Source organism: Miniopterus schreibersii (assembly GCF_964146895.1).
Source record: "Miniopterus schreibersii genome assembly, chromosome: 12".
Taxonomy (NCBI): domain Eukaryota; kingdom Metazoa; phylum Chordata; class Mammalia; order Chiroptera; family Miniopteridae; genus Miniopterus; species Miniopterus schreibersii.
In genome coordinates, this window is record NC_138112.1 from 40,155,783 (window position 1) to 40,168,264 (window position 12,482).

General features: G+C 42.7%; 1 protein-coding gene across 1 annotated transcript in view; it reads right to left on the reverse strand.

The window, feature by feature from the left end:
• Positions 1-8,751, reverse strand: part of LMO1 (LIM domain only 1) — a 46,887-nt gene extending 38,136 nt beyond the window's left edge. The window contains exon 1 of the mRNA XM_081154427.1: positions 8,664-8,751. The gene's annotated coding sequence lies outside the window, so the exon portion shown is untranslated. The remainder of the gene's footprint in view (positions 1-8,663) is intronic.
• Between the last annotated feature and the right edge of the window lie 3,731 nt (positions 8,752-12,482).

Below are 12,482 nucleotides of genomic sequence, written 5' to 3' on the forward strand. Positions count from 1 at the left end.
GGTTCCTGCTCCACGGTCTCTTCTTTTAGCATCCCTCTTCTTAGAAAGCCCTCGCCCACCTCTCAAAGTCCTCTAAGGAAAAGGCTCCCCAGTGTTCCTCTAAGTGGGTGTCTCTGTGGAAGGCTTGTTACTGAGTAGACTGGATTATTCCATTCAGTCTTGGGACATAAGATCAACCCTGAGTGTCTGATTTTAGCTCTCTTCTGGAGTCAGGGGACAGATATGATATCAAGAACCTACACTGGGTCCCTGGAAAAAATGGGAGCTGCAGAGACCTGAGAGGGATTTAGATACAAGAATGTAGGCTCAGAAGGAGAGACCCTTGTGGGTGCCATCTTTCCCCCCAGCATCTCAGATGGCATGGGACCAGAACCCAGGCATATGCTTCCTCTGGAGACCCACTAGTTGGATCTTCATGCTGTTTATTTCTTTGCTTAGCTACACATGGCCACTGCCTAGATTGGTGCCAGCTGTTCCCTGCAATAGGGCATCTGGCCAAGGGGGCAAGGGGGCTGAAATTCTGCCCTCTCTTTGCTCTTCAAGCCATATGCCTGGCATGAACTGCACACACTCAGAGAGGACACAAAGGTAGCACATGGACTAGTATGGCCCTGCCATTGGGTATCTGTGCTTGGCCAGAGTTCACAGTCAGAGAAGCCAGCCTGAGGGGTGAGCACCCAGCTGCCCCTTCTCCCATACTCACTCACACCAAAGGCCTGTGTGAACTTTTAGAAGACCAGCCTCCTGGTTTTCATAAAGAGAAAATTCAGAGAGCTTAACCAGTCTAGAGTGGTCAGGGATCCTGATACAGATACCCAGCCCCATCTCTGGAATTATATGGGACCACAAGCCCTGGCGAAAGACACTGAACTCCATCCACAGCCTAGATTCAGAGAGGGACAGACCTACTCTAAGGACTAAGATTCCCAACAGGGAATCTGGGGGAGAGACAGTGAGGTTCCTGAGAGGAGATCTTCATGGGGGGACTAGACTGAGCCACAAGGCCTGGCGTTTGGAAGGGCAAAGCTGGGCCTGACCTACTCCCGACCAGCACTTCAGGAAGAAGAGGGCAGTGGTGCAAATGAGGAACTGGATCACTAAGGAAAGGCCCCACCGCTTTGCTCTGGGATCTGCCTCTGAAAGAGCTGGTTGCTAGAAGCAAAAGGTATCTCCCTGCTGGGCTGTGAAGGACCAAAGCAGCCTGGGTCAGCAGCTTTGTGGCACTAGCAGCAGTGCATGCATGGAATGGACAACAAGACGGCAAGAGCATCGGACAGCAGCTCTAATTACATGGGAGGCATCTAACTTCTAGCCTGTCAGCCCCACCTCCCAGCCCTGGGGTTGTTAAAAAGAAAATGACTTTATCCAGAACTCAATAGCAGAGTCCAAAGGGTACATGGGTTAAATATATAAGCAATTCCTAGAGGGCCTCACAACATTTTGGAGAGGGGGATCCTGAAGAGGAGAATCAGAGCATCAGAATTTGGGGCTAATTATTGTAAATGTGTGAGATTTGTATGTCCTTTATATTCCAACCTGTCTTAGCTACATGACAGGCACGAAGGGAAAGGCTGTGTGGACAAGGATGGGCCAAAACAAAACTAGAGGAACAGCCCCATTGCCAGCTTTGCGTGGAGCTCAGCAGGAGACTCGAAGGGCAGCACTGTCTCGATGCCAGGAAGACCAAAGGCTTTGCTCTCACTGCCCCTCCCCACCAGGAGGGCCCCCTGAAGCCATGCTTGCTCTCCTGTGCTCCTGAACTTCCCCTTCATTTCTCTTCTCCCCAGTCATCTGGTCCCCCTGTTCCAGCCCAGTCTCAGTAGATGCCATCACCTCCTACCTTACTGAGATGAGAGAATCCACCAGAAGGAAAGGCCCTCCTCCTCCTGCCTCCTATCTTCCTCTTCAGCATCTGCAGCAGGCATGTGGTCACATGCACCTTCCCTCCTGACGCATTAGAGAACGTGGCCTTCCTCCTACCTGGGCCCTACCCCCCAGTGTGTGCTCTGGCCCACCCGCTACCACCTACAAGGTGTTCCATTGGGTTTTTCTTTCCCTTCAGTCTCCCCATTCTGCTGGGCCTTTCACCATAGTAGCAAACAAACTCTGGTGTCTCACCCAAAACAAGCAAGCATACGAATTCCCTGGACTGCACATCTTGAGATAATTCACTATTTCCCTTTGTTGTCTTGCTTTCTCACCTTCTGCTATCTCCTTACCTGCTCCTAACTGGCTTCGGCCTCCACAACTTGCCAAGGTCACCAGTGACTTTTATATCACTAAAGGGCTAGTTTCAGATCTCACTTTATCCGACCACTTAGCTGGTAATGAAATACATTTAATTCCTTCCTTCTTAAACATGTTTCTTCCCTAGACTAACACATTCTCTGGGTTTTCCTCCTAACCTCAGGGGCGTACCATTTAATCTTTATTTATTGCCAGCTTCTCCTCTTTCATCCAAACTTTAGCTGTTGACATGTCCCAGCACTGGGTCCTAGGCCATCCTGGAATCCCTTCCCTCCTGGGTGCCACCCAGAGCCCTTAGTGTATGTGACCTTTACTTAGGATCACTCCTTTGAGTTCCACTCCAGCATTTTCAAATGACCACTTGACATGTCAATTTTAAAATCCAAAAGGAACCCTTGATTTTCTCCCCAAATCTTTCTTCGTCTTATTTCAGTAAACCAGTTACCAGAAATCTGGACATAAAGCAGAATTTCAACCAAGCCAGCAGAAGTAAAAAAAAAAAAAAAAAAAAAAAGTGTGTGTGTGGGGGAGTAGCAAATATATAAAATAAAAGAATAAGTAAAGCTAAGCATATCCATGTATTACACTAAACATGAAGAGACTGAATTTCCTTAGCAAAAAACAGATTGTCTGAGTGAGTTAAAAAATAAAGTACAGCCAAATGCTGTTTACAAGAAATACACCCAAAACAAGGTGACAAAAACTGAAAATAAAGCAATGGGCAAAGATATACTGAGCAAATGCAAGCTCAGAGGGAGTAGGAAGAGCACTATTAATGTCAAACAAAGCAACCTTTCAGGCCAAAAGCATAAACTGCTTGGAAATTAAGAAACATTCTTTTAAAGTACTACTGGATCAAAAGTAAGATCAAAACTCGAATTATAAATCATCTAGTTAGTAAAAAAAAAAAAAAAAAGAGAAGGGAGCATACCATACAGAACTTATGGGACATAGCTGTACTCAGAGGAAAAAATATAGTCTTAAAGCCTTTTTTTTTCTTTTTCTATGTGTATTTATTACAGGTATAACAGAAGTCTTCATAAATAGTTGCGTCTTAAATGCTCTTAATATTTAAAAAAGCAAATTAACTAGGTATTTAATCTAAGAAATTAGAAAGAGAACAAACTAAGCTAAAAGAAAGTAGAAGGAAATTAATAAAGTTCAACTCTGAAATTAATTAAATAGAAAATAAACAAATAATAAAGAAAATAATTAAAAGAAAAAATTAAAACCCAAGCCTGGTTCTTTGAAAAAACCAACAAAACAGATAAGCCCTTCCAGGCAAACCTGGTTAAGAAAAAAAAAAAAGAAAGAAAGCAAAATATACAATATTAGGTATAAGAAAAGAGATAATAACACAGGTACAGAAAAAGTAAAAAACTTATAACGATTATGTATGTAAGCCTATGAAAATAAACATGAAAACCTAGGGGAAATGGATGACTTCCAAGCAAAGTAGAAATGATCAAAACTGAGCATAGAAGTTGAAATCCCGAGAAAGCCAATGAACAGAAGAGATTTAAAAAGAAATGAAAACCTGCCATTAAAACATTATAAGATTCCATATGACCCAGCAATTTCCTCCCTGGACATGCACCCAAAGGGTTGAAAGCAAGATCTTGAAGAGATATTTCCATATCCCTGTTAACAGCATCACTATTCACAATAACCAAAAGTAGAAGCAACTCCAGTGTCCATCAGTGAATGCGTGGATAAACAAAATGTGGCATATACATACAATGGAATATTATTTAGCCTTAAAAAGGAAGGAAATTCTGACACCTGTTATGACATAGATGAACCTTGAAGACATTATGCTAAATGAAATAAGCCAGTCACAAAAAGACAAACACAGTATAATTCCACTTATACGAGGTACCTGGAATAGCCAAATTTATAGAGACAGAAAGTATAATGGTGGCTTCCAGAGGCAGGGGAAGGAGAAATGGGAGTTTTTGTTTCTGTATAGAGTTTCTATGGAAAGAGTTCTAGAAACTGGTTGTACAAAAACAATGTGAATGGACTTAACACTACTGAATTGTGTCCTTGAAAATAGCTGAGATGTTAAATTTTGTTATGTGTACTTTATAATAATTAAGAATTAAATAAAAATATCCCAAGCCACAGATTATATTGAAATAAGTTTTATATAACTTTTAAAACAGATGATTTTTAATGTTATTTAAACTATTCCAGACAAGAGGAAAAGTTGAGAGTTTTCTAATTAATTTTATGAGCGAGCATTTTCTTAATTCCCAAATCTTACAAAAATGGAATTTAAAAAAAATTACAGACCAGTTTGAATGAGTACAAAATCTGAAATAAGATACTAGCTGACTGGGCATGGGAAAAACACCAAAAGAATTCACTATACAGAGGAGGGTTTATTTGAACACCACAAACATCATTCCAAATCAGGAAATTGATCACTGTAAGTCAGCACAGCAACAAAGAAAGGGAACAAGATATGATTATAGTAATAGATGCCAAAAATAATTTGATAAAATTCAGCAAATATTGCTAATAAAATGTTAAACAAAACAAATAGAAGAAAACGACTTCAATTTGATAACGACTATTTACCAAAACCCAACAGCAAATGTAACATGACATTCAAAAGCTATTTCCAGAAACTGGGAACAAGAAGGATGCCCATTATCATCACTATTACTCAACATTTTTGGGGAGATTTCAGTTAATTCAATAAGACAAGAAAATAAACTAATCAGACCAAATAGCTAGTTTTAAAACAGGACAAAATATGTTTGTTTACAAAAGATGTCATTACACATCAAAAAAGTTTAATAAAATTTAATTTAAAGGCTGCGAGAATTAATTAGATAATTGTGAAGGTAGCTAAATACAAGGTAAATAGACAGAAATCTATCGTTTTTTCCTAAATAAACTGATATATTAGAAATGGAAATGAATCAGATAATTTATGTTAGTGACACAACTATAAAATACTCAGGAATAATTTTAAAATAACAATCATCACAAAGGTAAAGGTATTTGAAGGAAGTTATGAAATCATATTGAAGGACATATAACAACATCTGCACATATGGAAAGACAGCCATGTTTCAGAGAAAATACTTATTCTCATAAGAAGTAAATCCTTTCTAAATTAATATAGAGATTTAATGAATTTCTATTAGAATCCCAAATAAAAGTGTTTTTAAAACTGCAAAAATATTTAGTCTGAAGCATAGTTGAAAAATAAATATCTGACTCACGTTTTCATGTTACGAAAACATAAAAAAAAAAAAGAGAAGTTGAAGAGAACTTGCATTATTAGATAATAAAACATACTACAAAGCCACCATCCTCTGAACAGTATGGGGATTAGAGGGCCAAAAAAACAATAAACAGATCCAAATATAGAAATTTAATATATGATAAAATTTGCATTTCAGTTCCTCAGAGAAAAAAATTAATAACTGGTACTACCATCTGAATAGATTTCTCTAAGGAATACATATTAAAAGATGCTCAACATCATTGGAATCGCACCTCAAACCACAATAATATACCACTTCACACCCCCTAGGAAACTAGAATAAAAAAGTCAGATAATAACAAATGTCAGCGAAGACGTGAGGAAATCAGAACTCAGACACTGCTTGTGGGATTGTGAAATGGTCCAGCCACTTTGGAAAACAGCCTGGCAATTCCTCAAAAGTTAAAAATAGAATCACCATATGACCCGTTATTTCTACTCCTGGGTATATAGCCAAGAGAATTGAAAACATGTCCACACAAAAACTTGTACGTTAATGTTTATAGCACCATTATTCATAATAGCCAAAAGGTGGGGGGAAAACCAAATGTCCGTCAACTGACGAATGGATATTATTCTGCCGTAAAAGGAAAGGACTGATACCTGCCACAGAACGGATGAGCCTTGAGAACGTTATGCCAGAGGAAAGAAGGCAGTCACAAAAGTCCACATGCTATGTGGTTCCATTTATATGAAATATCAACAGGCAAGTCTGCAGAGACACAAAGTAGATGAGTGGTTGACAGGGCCTGGAGGTAATAGGGGGAATGACAGCTGACGTGTATGGGGTTTCTTTTTGAGGTGATGAAAATGTTCTAAAATTGACTGTAGGGATTCACCCATGACTATACTAAAATGCACTTTAAATGGGTGAGTTGTATGGTATATGTGAATTATATCTCCATAAAGTCATTTTTAAAGATGGTGCCACCATAGATGGTTATCCATCTGGAAGAAACAAATTGGATCCCTACCCCCCTAAATAGAAAGATTATGTTCCAAAAGGGCTAGAGCGTTTAATATAAAAATGAAAATGTTAGAAGAAATTTAAAAAGAAAAATGGAATAGTTTTGGATAATAACATGAATAAATTTGGTGGGAGATCACTGCAAGAATAACAAAGGAAAAGACAGATATACTAGGTTCGATTTTTAAAACTTGGATGGTAAAAGTTACCATCAACAAAGAGAAAATACAAATAACTTAGCAGAAAACTATTTGCAAAATATATATCAGTAAAAGGGAAAATATGACGTATATACAAAGAGTTTCTCTAAATTGTAAAGGACAAATGCCCGAGAGAAAAATGAAAAGAGGTATGAACAGGTCATTCCAAATTGAGGAAATCTCAGTGGCCAATAAAACGCTTAACCTCATTATTAGTTGGGAAAATGCAAGTTAAAGCAAAATAAGTTCTCATTACTTTAATTCATCAGATTGGCAGAAAAATTTTAAAGAGTAAAATGTTCATATCTGCTAAAAATTGAGAAAATGGATATTCTCGTTTGTTACTGAGCAAGTAATCTGGCACTGTCTATTAAAATTAAAAATGCATATGCCTTTGACCTGGAAATACTCCTTCTGGGAATGTGTTCTACGGGGGGAAATCACCTTTATACAAGGGGAACCCTATAATTTCAGCATCCAGTGGTAGAAAACTGGACTATTTGAATATCAGTGTCACTCAATGATTACATAAATTGTCATACAACCAAGCCGTGGAGTATCATATAGTGGTTAAAACATGAGTTAGGGCTATAGCTACTGACTTGCAAAGGATGTCTGTGATGTACTGTTAAGTGAGAAAAGTTGGTTGCAGAGTAGCAAGTAATATCATCCCATTGAAAAGACAACTTCTCTCTGTTTAGATGCACATGAAGAAAAGGTGTGCAAAGCTGCCCCTTTCAGGCTATCAGCCTGGTGACCTTCATAGGTGAGAATGGAAGGTGACAGTTAAGAGGAAAATATTACCTTTCTTTGTTAGACACTTTTAGAATCATTTCATTACTTATAATGAATAAGTAACTTGTTATTTAAAAAATTTAGAAATAAATTACAGTCATTTTTTTATACTCCCTCTAATCACATACTCACTGCTACTGCAGTAGTCCGAGTAACCATTATATTTCGCACACTTTTGCAAGAGCTTCCTACTAGCCTCCCTGCAACCACCTTAAGCCCACTAATCCAGCCTCCACACACCATGTGCAGCCAGGAGATATTTGAAAAGTGCAAATCAGATTTTGTCAACCAATCCTCAAACCTGAAATAGCTTCCCATCGCTCTCAGAAAGCCCCCTGTCCTCTGCCAGTCCCTTGGTTCTGCATGAGCAGGCTTTCCTGACACACCTCTCGTCATTGACACCCACCGCTTGCTCCCATCCTGCAGTGTGTTGCCCTTGTCATTGTCTGAACCACTGCCTGCCTCAGGGCCTGCAGATGTGATGTTTCTTCTGCATGGAATGTTTTTTCTCTCCCGCTCACCCCGTGGGTCTGGGATTTAATGTCACTTCCTTCATCAGGGTGGCCTCTCCCCTCAAGACTAGGTTGGACCTCCCTGTTACAGTCTGGCACGGTCCTCTGCGCTTTTCCTCCATAGCTCTTATCACAGCAATCTAGTTAATTACATAGTTATTTGTATAATTATTTGTGTGACAGGGATAAAAGAAAAACTATTACGCTCTAAGAGTTTGCATCTTCTCTTTCAGCCCCCTGGTTTGGGAGAGAAATGGGTCAGACAGAGTCTAAGCCAACTCTGAGCTTTGGCTCTTGTCCTGCTCACACCCACCACCCAGTTAAGAGAACTGGCCTGTGCGGAACATTTCCCTCCGTGCTCTTACTGAGCTCGCCAACGAGCTGGTTCTGAGAATTGATTGTGACACAGCCCTCTAAGAGCTGGTGACCTTGCGGCTCCTCCAGTGAGAAGGAGCCACAGCTGGAGGACGGGACTCTCCCAATCTCCAAGTGACTTTCTTCTGCGCTCCCACCCTTCAGAGGCCCTCTCCAAGCGGGCACCCGGAGGCTACACACACCCTAGCAGCAAACCCCAGCCTGACCTGCAGCTTCAGGATCTCAACCCGAACCCCCACTCTGCATGATTAGGGGTCATCTATTGCCTCTCCCGCCCTCCTAGTCACCTGTCCACCTAGGACTGGAGACCTGGACCGATCCTGGGCTGGGTCTCGAACGCTAGGTGTTCCCAAGGGCTCCTGAGGTGAGTGCTGGTTCAAGAGCTTTGTTGACTCCAACTGACTGGCCGTGGGGCTGAGCACTGTGACTCACTCCCAGAGAACGGGCTGTTTCCCGACAAGCTCCTCTGAGTGAACACACCCACATGCAGGTGGTCCCCTTGGAGCTACGATCGCATGTCCCAACAGCACAGGCATCTCAGAAGCAGTCCTGGATTCTGCAGGCAGGGCCGTGGTCTATGGCACTGGTGGGGGAGCACCCCTCTCCTTCTTCCAGTCGCTAGCAGGGTCCTCTTATCCCACCTCTTCCTCCAAGTTCGAAGAGGCCAAAGGAGCTCCTCCTTCCCCGGTGTCCAACCTGTCTGAGGGGCCTCACCACCTCCCACATAATACATGTTTGGAGAAAAAAACAGTCCCCCTGGAAGCACACAGTCCTTCATGGCTGCTGCTACCCAGAGCCTGCCTGGGCTTCTCCAAGCCAGGTGCTGAGCCCCTGGCTCAGGCCACCTCTTGTGGTAAGTCATAGAAATATTTAAGACCCCTCAGGGCTGGAGGTGACCGTTGGCCACCAGTGAGAGCCTGCACTAGGTGTGCCCAGGCCTGACAGATGAAGCCACCCACAGTTTGGGGGACCACAGCCTAGGCTGTTAATTCAAACCCTCAGAGCCTGCAGTTTTGCCCTGGGGCCTCTCAGACTTGTTGGTGACTGCTGGGGCCTGGATCCTGATTCACAGTCTAACTCCACTTTTTACAGATCTCAGGCAGCTTCCCCTTCCTGTGTGTGGCAGAGAGCTGGAGGTGTCCCAGCCACTGCTCTCCCCTCCCTTCAGGGCACACAGCTGCCCGACTGGAAACTATTTTTCCCAGATTCCCTTGCAAATATCTTTAGACAAGTTGCTATTCTCAAATGTAGGCAGGAGAGATATAAGCTATTTCTGCCTCTCTTACTTCCAAAAAGTTGCTTATCCAGGGCCTCTTGTCTTCCCCACTTCCCTCAAGCTAGACTATGGACATTGCAGCACCCAGACTTGACTATGTAGATAAGAACAACACCCGAAGGCATGCAGGGAAACAAGATGGAAGGAAGCTGGATCCCTGAGTGACTTGTGGAGTAGCCCTGCCAACCTCGGCTTTTTATCTCCTGTTATGAGAGGGAGAAGTAACATTCTATCTTATTCAAGCCATTGTAGTCTTGGGTCTTTTTGTTACAACAGCTTGGCCTTTTCACTAACAAATATGCTGAACCCGATTCTCTATCCATAACATAGTCTCTATGGTTTCTTCTACTTCCAAATTTCTAACTCCAGGCTCTGCTTTGCCAGGCCCCTGGTTTCTGAGGAGCTACCCAGGATAGGAACCTTTATGCCTTAACCTGGAGCCAAAGAGGAGCCTTGCTATACTCCCTGCTTCCTCCTTATTTCCAGAAGTTCCCTGATGCCCACGTAGGGGCTTAGCCCTGGGAGAGATGGGGGGAAAGGATATATAGAAGCATCCAAGTCCAACTCCCCTTTTTTAGCTAAGGGCACAGCTGGAGCAGGATCCAAGCGAAGGGGGATTAGGGTAGGCTGGTGCCCCTGTCTAAGGCTGAATAACATTCAGGACTTCCCTGATATGAACCTTGTTAGGTATTAATCATTACCCTATCCTTGGCCATTTTAGCCCAACTGCTCTAATGGTAGGCCTGTTGCAGGACTCACTCCTCACTCACCCATTCTTCTAGTTGTAGGCTAGACTCTGAACTTGATGATGTGGTCCAGACCTGTGGATACAATAAGGCCAGGGGGTTGCTTTTCTCAAAATCTACTCCATAGGACTCCAGATGGGTCCCTGGCTAAGGTGGCACCTGTCTACTCCATGCCTTGCCTGAGGGCCCCTACAAGTTGGTTTAGTAGTAGCTGTTAGAATGATGTGATAACACACAAACCTGTGCCCTAGAGGGCAGCCCCCTAGTCCAGTCTAACCCAAGCTGATCTTAAGAATTTGCTCAAGGGTGATCCTAACAGGAGCTGGAAACTACTGACCTAGAACCAAATGGCCCAGGATAAGGCCATCAGAACCATGCCAAGGAGTAGAGGTGGGGCTGAGACTAGACTTCTGCCTATTAAGTCTGGACCGCCCAGCCGGGCGTGGCTCTGCGGTTAAGCATCGACCTAGAATCCAGGCAATCAGGGTTCGATTCCCGGTCAGGGCACATGCCCCAGTTGCGGGCTGCAGCCGATCAATGACTCTCTTATCATTGATGTTTCTATCTCTCCTTCTCCCTCTCCTTTCTTCTCTCTGAAATCAATAAAGATATATTTAAAAATAAATAAATTAAAAAAAAGTCTGGACTGAAAACCTCACATTTTCCCTCAGGCTCCCCTTGTCTACAGCCAAGAGTGTCTGTGCCTCCTATGGTCAGGTCTCATGCTCTCATGCTAGGCACCAGGGTTCATGGTTGCTGTAGTAGACAACTATGGGGTATTTGTTTAGCATGCCTCCACCTCAAATACTTCCCTGCATCTGTAATTTTATCCATGTCTCCTGTGAAAGATATCTAGCTCTTACATGGCCCCATCCCCATGGCCTGTGGGCCCTGGAGTGGATGCTTGATCCAAGCTAGGCTGATGGGTCTTTCCTCTAGGAGTTTTGGGCTTAGGACTGACAGAGTTGAGTTAGTCCATCTTTGGTTGCTGAAGCTTTATGATTTAAAAGTCAAGACTCATATTCTCTGCCACATAGATAAAGCTGTAGAGAGAAAAAGACTAAACCAACATGAAGAGACAAGCAGAGGCAGGTGACAGACATAGGCCCCATAATGTTCTGTTTCCTAATTCTATTTTTCCCTGAAGCCCAGCTCTATTCCTGCCCTTCCCTTGGATTGGATGTTCTAAAAGTACATTTATATCACTTGCAGCCCAGAGAAACTCAACTAACATACTCTTGAATATGGAAGGCATAAAGGGCTCAAACCTTAGGCAGACACACTGAGGGAATTGCAGGCATTCGTTCCACAAGGAATGAATGGCTCAGGACCAGGGAGGGCTCCCCAGGCTGGGGCACAGAGGGTGGTGGAAGCTGGGTTCCTGGCCCTGCCCAGTCTTCTGTAATGCTTTATAATACGCTAGCAAAAACCATCTTGTCCAAACTCAGGTCAACATTTCAAGACCTTCCAAACCTGGCTTCCATTCTTTCTTCACATGTACTTCTCTTATCAGAAATGCACAGCTCCAGTCATGATTCCTCTGCTTATACATGCCATGCATGTCTTGGATTCACCTGTCTTTCTCCAGGCAACCTTCTATAGTAGTTCCTGTCCTCAATGGTCACCCCCATCTCCAGACTTCTAAGGAGAAGAGTGACCCATTTTAGGATTAATCATAGTATCAGGCCCTCATGCCCTTATACCTATTTCATTTTTTAAAAAGTGTTTCCCACTGCATAGGTTAACTCAGTGCTGGCACAGAGAAAGTGTGAGTGAATAGATGGATAGGTTGATGGATGAACTGAAGGATGGTAGAAAATTAAATATTTTGAAAATTGATGGATAGATGTGAGGCAGGGTAGTAAGAAGCTAGGAAAATTCTTTGGCAAGTGAAATGGGGAAACTGAGACAGATAGCTGATTTAAACTGGCCTCATTCAGCACCCTGACTCACCTGCCTTCTTCTCCCTTGTACCACCACTCCCTAAGTATTAAGCCCTGAAGACAATGAGTTTCTTATCAGCATCAAATAATTTTAGGAACAAAGCCTTGGGTCTGTTGACCTTAGGAACAAAGCCTTGGGTC